Below are 11,263 nucleotides of genomic sequence, written 5' to 3' on the forward strand. Positions count from 1 at the left end.
ATCCAAATATTAAATGGAATATAATTAAAGGCCACTTTATGAGAGAGGAACAATCGCAGCCACAACAACACAAACAACCAGTACCTGGCACAAATCATAAGGTGTGTTATCATGTAATTTGCCCTGGTGTTCAGAGGTACTGAGGGAAGTAAGATAAAAATGACATTGGAGGGTACAGCATCTAACTAGTTTTACCTCCATATTGTCAGCGTCACATGATTAAGACAGAAATTGAGCAAATGTGGAAAGCTGGATGTTCACAAAAACTAAATAAATAAAATAAAACCAAAAAAATGATAATAAATTATAATGAAAAAAAACATTACACCAACAGGGAAGACAGCAAAACTGTCCTTGAATTTAGCATTTCAGCTCTCAATACAATGTTTTGACATAAATAACAAAGTATTAGGGTGTTACTATACAGAACCCAACCTACATTATAAATATAGTTCCCATCCTGCATCCTTTATGTTACCATCTGAAAATTCAATGGTTCTAATGAGATCCACAGAGTAGCAGGTATTATATAAAGTTAATAACATAAAGCAAAAAAAAAGATATTACATACATGTATAATAACTTGTCTGTAATGCTATTTGAGATTCTCCCTCATAAAAAAGTACCCCTCTAGGAAATTTTGTTAATTTGTTGTATCTTTCATTAGATAACAAAACATAAGTAAAACTATAAGTTTTTAAAATGGACTCAATAAGATCTGTTCAAATATGATCTCAAATCCTAATTTCAACATTGTTCAAGGTGGACACCCAAATGCCACTGGGTGCAGAAGGCTCAGAAGCAAAATACACACCTCAGTACTTTTTAAGACCTCAGATGGATAATACAGTAATGTATCATATTCATGTTCCTAGATTTGGGAAGATGTCTCCCACCAACAGTTCACATATCAATAAAAAAATATTTCCGGTAGCTTCTCAGCATAAACACCACGTGGTGATATGGTAGTTTGATAATATCCAAATAATGTGTAGCATATGCTTAGTAATAACATAACTTCATAGCATTTTGGCATTACACAGTTAACACGTAATAATATAACACTTTTTTTATGCAGTCAGAATGTACTCTTATGACATGTAGTACTAACTGTGCTCTGCCCACCACTGTATCAAAACTAGGTTTCTAGTGGTATAAGTCTGCAGACATACTATTGGGGAGCCACATAGTGCTACTAAGTAGCAATAGCATGAGTATATTAATTTCATTTGAAAAGCAAAAAGATAAATCAGTTAGCAGTGTAACTTATAGGCTATTAGGTATTCCACACAGTATTTGTTTTTGGTGTTTAAACATTACTTTTGTATACTTAACATTGCATCCAAATAAAAATATTATAAATTGTGTAAAATATTATTTTCCATATAAAAAGAAAAAAGGATAATTAGTTGCAAATTTACTTACTTATTTGATGTACTTGTTATAATGTGGATAAGTCCTAAACTTCAGGAATGATGTTATAGCTTAATTATACCTAATTTGAATAAGATCATCTCAAATGTCCAGCATTCTTGAATTAGCAACTTTAAATCTCCAAAATACTAATTTACATAATGATAAAATATGCTTTCTACATCCACAGAAAGTTTGTAGAATGTTTAAAATCACAAACTAAAAGAGAAGTTGACAGCAACAGTATCAGATGGAATAAGTAAATAAGTCCTAGACTTCAGGGATGAAAAACAGGGTTTAACAATATATATTTAGTTTTGTTGTCATACCACAGTCACAAAAGCACAGATCAGAGAATTTGCATAAGATCTTTATGTGATTCTCTTTGGACTCTCCAAATTCTACAGACTTCAGTTGTTCCCAAAACACTGTCAAACACATCCTTGAGGCCAAGACAGGAAAATTTGAACATAGAGGCAGAACACTTAAACTCAATGATACTGATGTCAGGTATCTTTGTTCATTCTGCCTTCAGTACAAAGGAAAGACTGCCACTGATGTCAAAGTGATATAAATGAGCATATATTAAATGACAGAAAGGTGTCCAGATCTAAAGAATCAAGAAGACTCACTGATAATGTAATATCTGGTTGTGTATCAGTTAAAAAGCTTTTACTTTGATATTCAAATATCAGCAAGAGACTTAAATTTACTGAAAAATACAAAAAATGGACTGTTAATAATTGGAAAGAGCTGTTATGGATGGATGAGTCCAAGTTTGAAGTATTTCGGTCAAAGTGTAGATAGTATGTCTAGCTGAAGATAGTAGAAAGATACTTATCTCAATGCATAGCACCTGCCATAAAGCATGGTAGAAGCAGTCTGATGATCCGGGGACATTTTTCTGCTGAGGTGATAGAAAATATCTACAAAATAAATGGAATAATAGACCAGCACAAGTACAATGCAGTATTGATCGAGTAGGGTATACCGGTAGTTTACATATTATTGGTAAAGGACTCTACTGCCAAGATTATAATAACTTCAAATACTCATACAACCTATGCAGAAAAATTTACTTGGCTATGAAAGCTGTTGCTGAAATCATTTCAAATGATGTAACTGCTCTCCAAAGAGTTGCAGTCTCAACCTAATTGAGCAGATCTGGGATTTGATAGATTAAAAACTTGGCAAATCAAAAGTTACTTCCAAAGAAGCTTCATATGAGTGTATCAGAAACACTTGGAATAAAATCTCAAAGGACACTCTTATTAAATATCTTGCAGCAATACCTGAAAAACCATCTACTGTAATTAAAGCAAGAGAAAGACAACAAAATGTTAACTGTTTCCTTAATCAATCACTCTAACTATATTTCATACTAAGTTAGAATAACAATAAAATATTGATGTTTAGTATGGGATTCACCTTCTATTGTTCTTTTGAGACAACCTGAAATCTATTTTTGACTTTGTCCTAACACATTTCCACACTTCTGTATTACAAGTTTAACATATGTTACAGGGAAGAGCATTATAAAGACAGGCTGATAAATAAAGAGTATATAACATTAAACTACAACTTTTTACCAACACAATTTGTATAAACAATGACAAAGTTAGTGTACTGTAAATTTGACTTGCATTGTGAAGAATCTATAGGGATTCATACTTAACCATTCCTCTGTAAGAAAATGTTTTCAAGCTTGAAATTTCTACTGACAAAAATGTTACATATGCTTTATCATAAAAAGCATCAAAAATAACATTACAAAAATTAACTCTCGACTCATTAACAGTCTTACAAGAGTCTTACTGTAATTTATTGAATAATTCCCAATTTTATTAGTAATACAAGATATTACAGAATGTTCTTTACTTTGGAATTAAACTTGAAGAACAAAAAATAAGATTTTCTACTTGTTTCTCAAACAATTAATGAAATTCTCCATAAATTATTATAAACAATTTAAACTTTTCCATCACTATTTTTAAAACATTTGTTTTATATTACAAGTTACCAGTACTGATAATGGTATCACTTACATTTAGAAGTACATGTTTTTTTAGTTGATTTGTTCATTTTTCTCTCACTCATCTCAACAAATATTATAAAAGGTGGAATGATATCTTTAAATTTCTATAAATATCCATAAATGGTTTTTCTTTATGAAAATTTACTTAACACCCAACTTTCATCATTATTCTCATGATGCATGACATTGTAGGTATGTCATTTTCTTTATTTTCCTGAACTTTCAAAACTGTATCATATGACATGAAGTACTAATTAGAAAGGTTCTAGTGTAACTTCCTCCTCAAGACATTATGTAGTAAATTACATTCACAGCAACACAAATTGGTAAGTTTGATATGAAAGATGTGCAACTCACAGTAATTCACTTATTTTATATATATCAGATATTTGAGAATAAAATAATATGATAGAAATATTTGCTCCTGAAAAAATGCACAGAAAAGGAGCAAGTAGATGGTGATTCCAACTACCATAAACAAACAGTAACATGTGTATATATATATATATATATATATATGTGTGTGTGTGTGTGTGTGTGTAAAAGTTATTAATATTCTTTTTGCATAGAAGTTTTTCTTATATACATATTAGGTCATCCCATAATTAATGTCGTTTTTGGGATAGGATAAGTTTAAATGCATATTTCTTGGCTAAATGAAGTTATTCTCAAAGTCACACAAGTTATATGGGATGAGGTGATAACATTCAGAGTAAACCAATTTGTTTCTTTACTAATTTTTGTTGTATTTATTTTAGAAGCCCCAATTATCATGGAGGTATCAGAAGAGCACATAAAGAATATAATGTTTTACAACTTCAGAAAATGAAAGAGTGCTACTGAAGAAGCATTCAAGATGTGTACAACAATGACATTCTGAATGTAGGGAAGTGTCAAAGATGGTTCCATAAGTTTAAAACTGGTGACTACAGTTTGACGGATGCAGCTCGCACTGAGTGCCCTGCTGAGTTTGACAATGACCTGCTTCTAGCAATACATGAGAAAGATTGTGCTGTAACTGTTGCCCAGAAACTTACCATCCTTCCATTGTCCATCAACATTTGCAACTTGGTAGAGTTTTAAAGTTTGGAAAATGGATACCACATGAGTTGTCAGCTTATAATCTGAGAGAATGAGTAGACATCTGCACATCTCTTCACTCTCATGAACTTCAAGCTTCATTTTTGAGCCACCTAGTTAGTGACTGGAGATAAGAAATGGATACTCTTTCAAAATGTCATGCACTGCCAACAGTGGGTTAATGCAGTAGAACCAGCTACACCACAGTCAAAAGTGAACCTGTACTTCACGTGGTGTAATACTCTTTGAGTTGTTACAAACAAATCACACAATAACTGCTGAGAGATGCTGGCAGTAACTGGATTAATTGAAAGCTGCACTAAAAAATAAATAAAAAGAGACCTGCTTTGGTAAATCAGAAAGGAGTTGTTTTCCACCAAAACAATGCACATCCTAACATTGCTAGGGTCACTTTTAAAAAAATTGAACAGCTTAGCTGGAAGAAACTTCCCCATCCTCCTTATTCTCCTGATCTTGCTCCTACAGATTATAATCTTTTCAAAAACTTCACACATCATCTAAATGAAAAACAGTTTACTTCTATGATTTGTTAAAAAGTAACCCTTGTACCTTTTATATCTCAAAACAACTTGATTTTTATAAGTGTGATTTTGAAAATATTTTAATACATTTCCAGACTGTTATTGAGAAGAGATGAAAAATATGTAATTGATTAAAGTTGTTATTTGAGTTATTTTTCCTCCTTTTAAATCTTAGTGTTAAAAATGATATTACTTATAGGATGACCTCACAGTTTTCATATATACAGTGTAATCCAGACAGGAAACCTAAACAATAAAAAAAGGAAATAACTGCATCACTGACAATGCTTCTGTTTAGAGCTTTATGTGATTTTGTAGTCAACAAATTCAAGATGCAAAAAGAGCTTAAAAATTGTATTTATAAAACAGAGAGTAATCTATTAACGAATTTAGGATTAACTGGATAAGTTCATTTATTCCAGAACCTTCAACAGAAAAACATGTGTCTTTGAAATAGCATCTCAATATTACTTGCCAGAAAACAAACTACCAGAGCAGTTCCTAAAATTAAAGATATAAGTACCTATCAATTAAAATACATACAAACATGTACTCACTTGTTTAGGCACACTTTCCCAGTTTGAATGATTTAATATTTCTTAACTCTTTTCTGTCTTCAATCTTATAAAACCTTATTTCTTGATCTTCTAACCACACTACAACATTGAAAACTCATTCTCATCTGTGAAATATGTATTTGAAAATACATTTGAAAACACACTAGTTAATTCCATCCAGAACACAAACAAAATCAATTTAACTTGAGAAATACCAACTAAAATATTATTCAAAACATTGCCAAAAGCAATTTACCACTGTCTTACTAATATTAAAGTATATAACTTTACAACTACATGAAAGTGTAATTCAGAGAATAAAACAAATTATCAATCACTTTCAACTATAAAAACCTGAGTTTGAATACAATATCAAAAGTCTTATAATATATCTAAACTGCTATAAGTTGCACTAACATTACATTTAAAAAAAACACTTTACTACTAATATAAATTTCTATATAAATGATAAAATGAGACACATCTTAGTACAACAAATAGAAATACAGTTAGCCACATTGCACAGATGTTTAACTTGCATTTCTTTCCACATAAAACAAATATTCTAACAAAATGTATTAAATAACACTAAATTATCTCTCATAATAATACTGTTCTGAAACTTTATGTACACTTCATTTTAAAAGATATAAACAAAAGGCAGATGTAAATATACTTCAGTCAACATTTTGAAGTAACACATATTAAAAGCTTATCAAAGTTTTAAAAAGGTCTAACATTAATAAGTCATACAATAACATGGTAAGTTTATTTATTGTTTTGAGTATGGTAAAGTTCAGCCCTAACTAAATTAAACCAACAAATATATATAAATTACAGTGACAATTTATTTCTTTAGAGCAGAAAAGATGTATACAAAACAAATGTCAGGCCTAAGACAAGTGGACTTAGAATTATGGTGTATGTGATAAGAGTTCTTTTGTATTACTCTAGTATTTAAAGAAGTACTGTTACAATAAATATATTAATTTTATTGCAAATGTTTTGTGGGTCTCTTTAAGCTAAAATTAATAAACACCAATTAACCAGTCATATTTCCTGAGTAACACTCTCTTATATTTTTGTTCTCAGAAGAATAACAAACCTGATTATCCTTTCTGATTCTAAACACGTTTCAATATGTTTCTCGTTGAAAATTGTAGAGCTGTTTGATATATTTGTGCTCATAAAGGACAATGTAACTCAATATGGGTTTTAGATAAATTTCTAAATTTACTATGTAATGGTACTGTTGCTTCATTATGGGTCTGTATTACATATGTATCTTAAACATTTCTTGCAAAAGTAGTTTTTCTAACCTAATCTGGTACAGATTTAATAAAACTTCATTGCTCTAACTTAAGTAGGATATAGTAATAACACTGAGGTACAATTCAAAGTATACAGCAGGCCAACACTAAAATAAGTATTTAACTTTGAATGAAATACCTGCATTCTTTGAACTTTCTGGGTGAATTATTTTAACATATTTAATTCATTTTATTATCATAATGTACCATTAAAAAATCTATAACAATACTCATTTTGAAACTGGTTGATATTTAAAAATGAATTTAACAGTTTGATAGAAATATGGAGAATAACTTGTTACACAGTATTCTAAGTTAGTTCAGCTTGTGAAATGGATTCTAAAATAATTTAATCAGCCTAAGTGGACTTTTAACATGAAGAGAACTGTCACATTTAAGATACAACTGTAGTCATCATAGTTTAAAGAATTCTTGTAGGTACATTTAACTTGTTTTAAATATCTAATTTTAAAATAAGTGGACTGCTTGCTGCATGTTATTTTCAAATTTATCACTAACAAATCACAGACATCAACTGTAGAAGAATCCTAAAACTTTGATGTATGTAGTTTTTCTCACTATGAGTTGAATGTAAAAATCTACACAAGTATGCAGTGGAGTTAAAGTGTTGATAGAAGCCACATGTTTATTTCCTCTTTGGTTACTCTGTCTCAAAAACTGGAAAGTCTCACCTAAATACTAAAATTTGTTAAGTTCATATTTATTGTGACTAGTGACATACACAACATGACTAGATAGTGGTGAGGTCCACGATAAACTAATGAAAAATAAATAGGAGAAAAGTTTAGTTGAGGAAATTAGTGTAGAAGTAATTATAAGGGTAGACTTATTATTTACTATCATAATAACAGAAGTAAAAGATATAAAATAGATAACTTTAGAGCATTAGTAGGAATGAAAGATTTTGATGTAATGGGAATAACTGAAATACGGTTAAACAAAGATGATGTGTGACAAAAATTTCCTTCAAATATAGTGTTAAAGGTTTTAAAAATTAGAGTACAAAAGAGAGAAGATGATTTATATGTAAAATGTAAGTTACATCCTGTTTTAGTTAAAGATATCAAAAATAACAGCAATGAGATTATGTCCAGTGAAGTTTCTATAAGTGGATATAAAGGGAAATGACATTTAATGGGAATTTGTTACAAACAACCAAAGGATATTGACAAAACTCAAACAGTTACAATGAGATTAAGGTTTCAGCTGTTGTATTAGGTTTGATGTTTTTCCTGCATATTGAAATGAGAAATTACAATATTTTGATTTCAAATTTTAAAGGGAAACAACAAGAATTATCTGTTAACTGGACAGCTGAGTTATGCTGAGACACTGAGCAAATGTGGAAAATCTTCAAAAAAAACTTTCAATATTCAAGGGAAATATTTTCCTTACAGAAAGAATAAGGAAGCAGCAAGTAAAAACAATGTTGGCTCACAAAGAGTATTAGAAATAAAATTAATGAGAAGCATAATAAATTGGAAATTAGGGGTGATGAAAATTGTCCCAATACTTATAGACCCATTAGTCTTACATCAGTTGTGGAACACATTTTCGAGAGTCTGATTTAAAAAAAACTCCAAAAACTTATTTAACCAAGCTAAGAATTTTATTGGATAACTAACTGATGGAAAACCTTGCCTTAGAAATCTGTTGACATTTTTCAAAAGGTTACCACTTGTGTTAATGAGAACAAGAGTAGATCTGGAAGAAAGGATTGTCACAAATGCAGTTCAACCAAACCAGATTAATGTCACAAATGAGGTACCTCAGGGTTCAAGTCTTAGAACCTTTGCTCTTTTTGATTTGCATCCATGTCACAGATGAAAGAATGGTCAATAAATTACTTAAATGTGCAGATTACATTAAGACATAGAGTGTTACTACCTGTGAAGAGGATGCTACTGATTTGCAGAAGGATTTATATCATACAGTGAATTGGACAAATAAATGGCAGATGGGATTTAATTATAATAAATCCAAAATAGTGCTGGTGGGTTATGATAATTTGAATAATAATTTGGATGGGAATAATCTAAACAGTGTCATGAAAGAAAGGGATCTTGATGTAATAGCTGATCAGTCTCAGAAGCTATCTAAGCATTATGTTATTGTGGGTGGTGGGACAAATAAATTTCAGGTCATATTTAGAGAGATTTTCAATACGAGTCTAAAGCAGTTATAATTTCATTGTATGATTCATTTGTTGTGTCATATTTGGAGTATTGTGTTCAGTCTTGGTATCCTTACCTTAGGAAGGGCTTTGAATTGTTTGAAGGGGTTCAAAGTTGGGTTACTAGAATGGTGCTTAGGATGGAGGAGTTGTCATATGAGGAGTGGCTGAAATCTCATGTACTGCTTTCTCTTGGAAAAAGAAGAATTGGAGGAGGGGTGTGATATAATTGAGGTGTTAAAGATTGTAAAGGGAATTGATAATGTTGATGCATCATAATTGTTCATAATTAACAGTGAGAATAGTTAATACTATTATGTCTAGTGAGAATAGTAGCGCTAGAGGACTCTAGTATAAACACTGGCAGGTTGGTTGGTTGATTTAATGTTTTATGGCACAAAGCAGCTAGGTTAACTGTGCCAAACATCCGGTTAAAAGGTAAAAGTAAATTTAGTACAATTCATAAAAGGAAATTAAGGTAAAACAAAACAAAGATAAAAAAAAAACCATAAATAGCATAAGACCAATGTTTACATCTAGTCTACAACATCATAACTACAGTAATTCAAAGTTGTAAAGGACTTTCTGTAGCATGACTGTAATAATCATAACTCACCAGGAAGACTAACAGGTAAGTACAAAAACCACCATCAGTAAACTGAAGTTGGCCTTTCCAGTCCTGGTTTCGAGTTACTTAATGGACACTGGCAGAGTAGAAGTCACCTTCAGCTAAGATAACTTTATTTTTCTTACAAGATAGTTGACCTTTGAAGTGGGTTTTCTTTGGATGTTATGGAGCAGAAAATTTAAACATGTTTAACAGAAAGCTTGATAAGTATATGAATAACTGTTGGCTTTAAGACTTCTAAAAATTTATTCATTAACATTTATAGTTTAAATTAGAGGATGTAAGTGCCAGGATGGACCAATAGATCCCATACTGTTCCAAAACGTTATGTATTATGTCTAGTGCTTCAGACTGCAGTCTAATTCCAAAAGATTTAATATGTTTCTAATGCAACAATAAAACTTTTGTCGATAATGTAGCTTCTAACTCAGCTTTATTGTTAGTATTACATGGTTCACTATGGTACTGAGAGTAAGAGTAAGACCATACAACATAGAAGAATATGGTATTGGGAAAACTAACTTTTAAAAAGTTGTATTCTAATACCTAACTTTGTTTTGTTTCGATGGTCCCGGTTTGATTCTATTTCGGTTCATCTCTCCATTTGATTACAGACATATCTTTATACTGATGTTTATGTGTTAATGGTCGACGTTGTGTTTATTTCTGCAACATACTAGACTAGGACCAACAAGGTATAGCAAAATATAAATTCTCTTTCTAAGAGTATGAATAACCTGGTCCTGAATTACATTGTTGAGTTGGCGAGATCACTCGGCATATTACATTTTGTCTTTTGCAAAAAAGAACATTCTAAACGACCAAGAAATTTTGGCAACCAGAAAATAAAACATTTAAACTCACCATTTACACTAAAGTTATCTAAATTGTGATAACCGAAAGCTGTAAATTTCTTATTAAAAATCCTTATTTTTCGGTATTAATCAATGAACTATGGTCTACAAAAGACCTCTGCGCTACATAGTGGTTAGATTTTGTATAACGTTATATTTACATATTTGTTTAATTATAAATAATAATTAATTATAGATTATGAAAAATAAAATAACTCTTCATTGTTTGGTTGGTTGGTAAGTACAAAACAACACAACAGGCTATCTGCGTTCTGCCTACCACGAGTATCAAAATCCGATTTTGAAAGTTATAAGCCCCCAGACTTTCCGCTTAGCCACTGGGAATATAACATTTGAACATCGATTGTGTATTGATATCTAGCAATGTGCAGTAAATACACTCTTTTGGTAAGAAATGAGCCTTAATGAAGGTTCCTGAAATAAATTAGAGCCATGTTTGTGATTTCAGAGAAATACTAACAAGCAAATAAATAAATTAAAATTTGATATCTTTCGACAAAAACTGTTTTAAATAACCACGAAATAGATTAAAAGGGAAGTTAGTTTTCAAAAGCTGTAATTTTATTTATGTACAGTTTTATAAATTATTATGGAAAAGTGAGCGAAACACTAATAATCAGAAATTTAGG

The 11,263-nt window shown here is 30.7% G+C and overlaps 1 protein-coding gene across 19 annotated transcripts in view; it reads right to left on the bottom strand.

Moving 5' to 3' along the window:
* LOC143254432 (uncharacterized) overlaps nucleotides 1-10,880 on the bottom strand; it is a 105,680-nt gene extending 94,800 nt beyond the window's left edge. For 2 of the 19 annotated variants that reach the window (XM_076509608.1, XM_076509607.1), the window contains exons 1-3: nucleotides 10,624-10,875; nucleotides 9,748-9,912; nucleotides 5,628-5,752 (exon numbers count right to left, since the gene is read on the bottom strand). The gene's annotated coding sequence lies outside the window, so the exon portion shown is untranslated. Of the gene's footprint in view, nucleotides 1-5,627; nucleotides 5,841-9,747; nucleotides 9,913-10,623 lie in introns of those variants that run through there. The other 17 variants (XM_076509609.1, XM_076509603.1, XM_076509605.1 and 14 more) reach the window with 15 other exon arrangements.
* Nucleotides 10,881-11,263: the final 383 nt, after the last annotated feature.

This window comes from Tachypleus tridentatus, chromosome 6 (genome assembly GCF_004210375.1).
Source record: "Tachypleus tridentatus isolate NWPU-2018 chromosome 6, ASM421037v1, whole genome shotgun sequence".
NCBI classification, from domain to species: domain Eukaryota; kingdom Metazoa; phylum Arthropoda; class Merostomata; order Xiphosura; family Limulidae; genus Tachypleus; species Tachypleus tridentatus.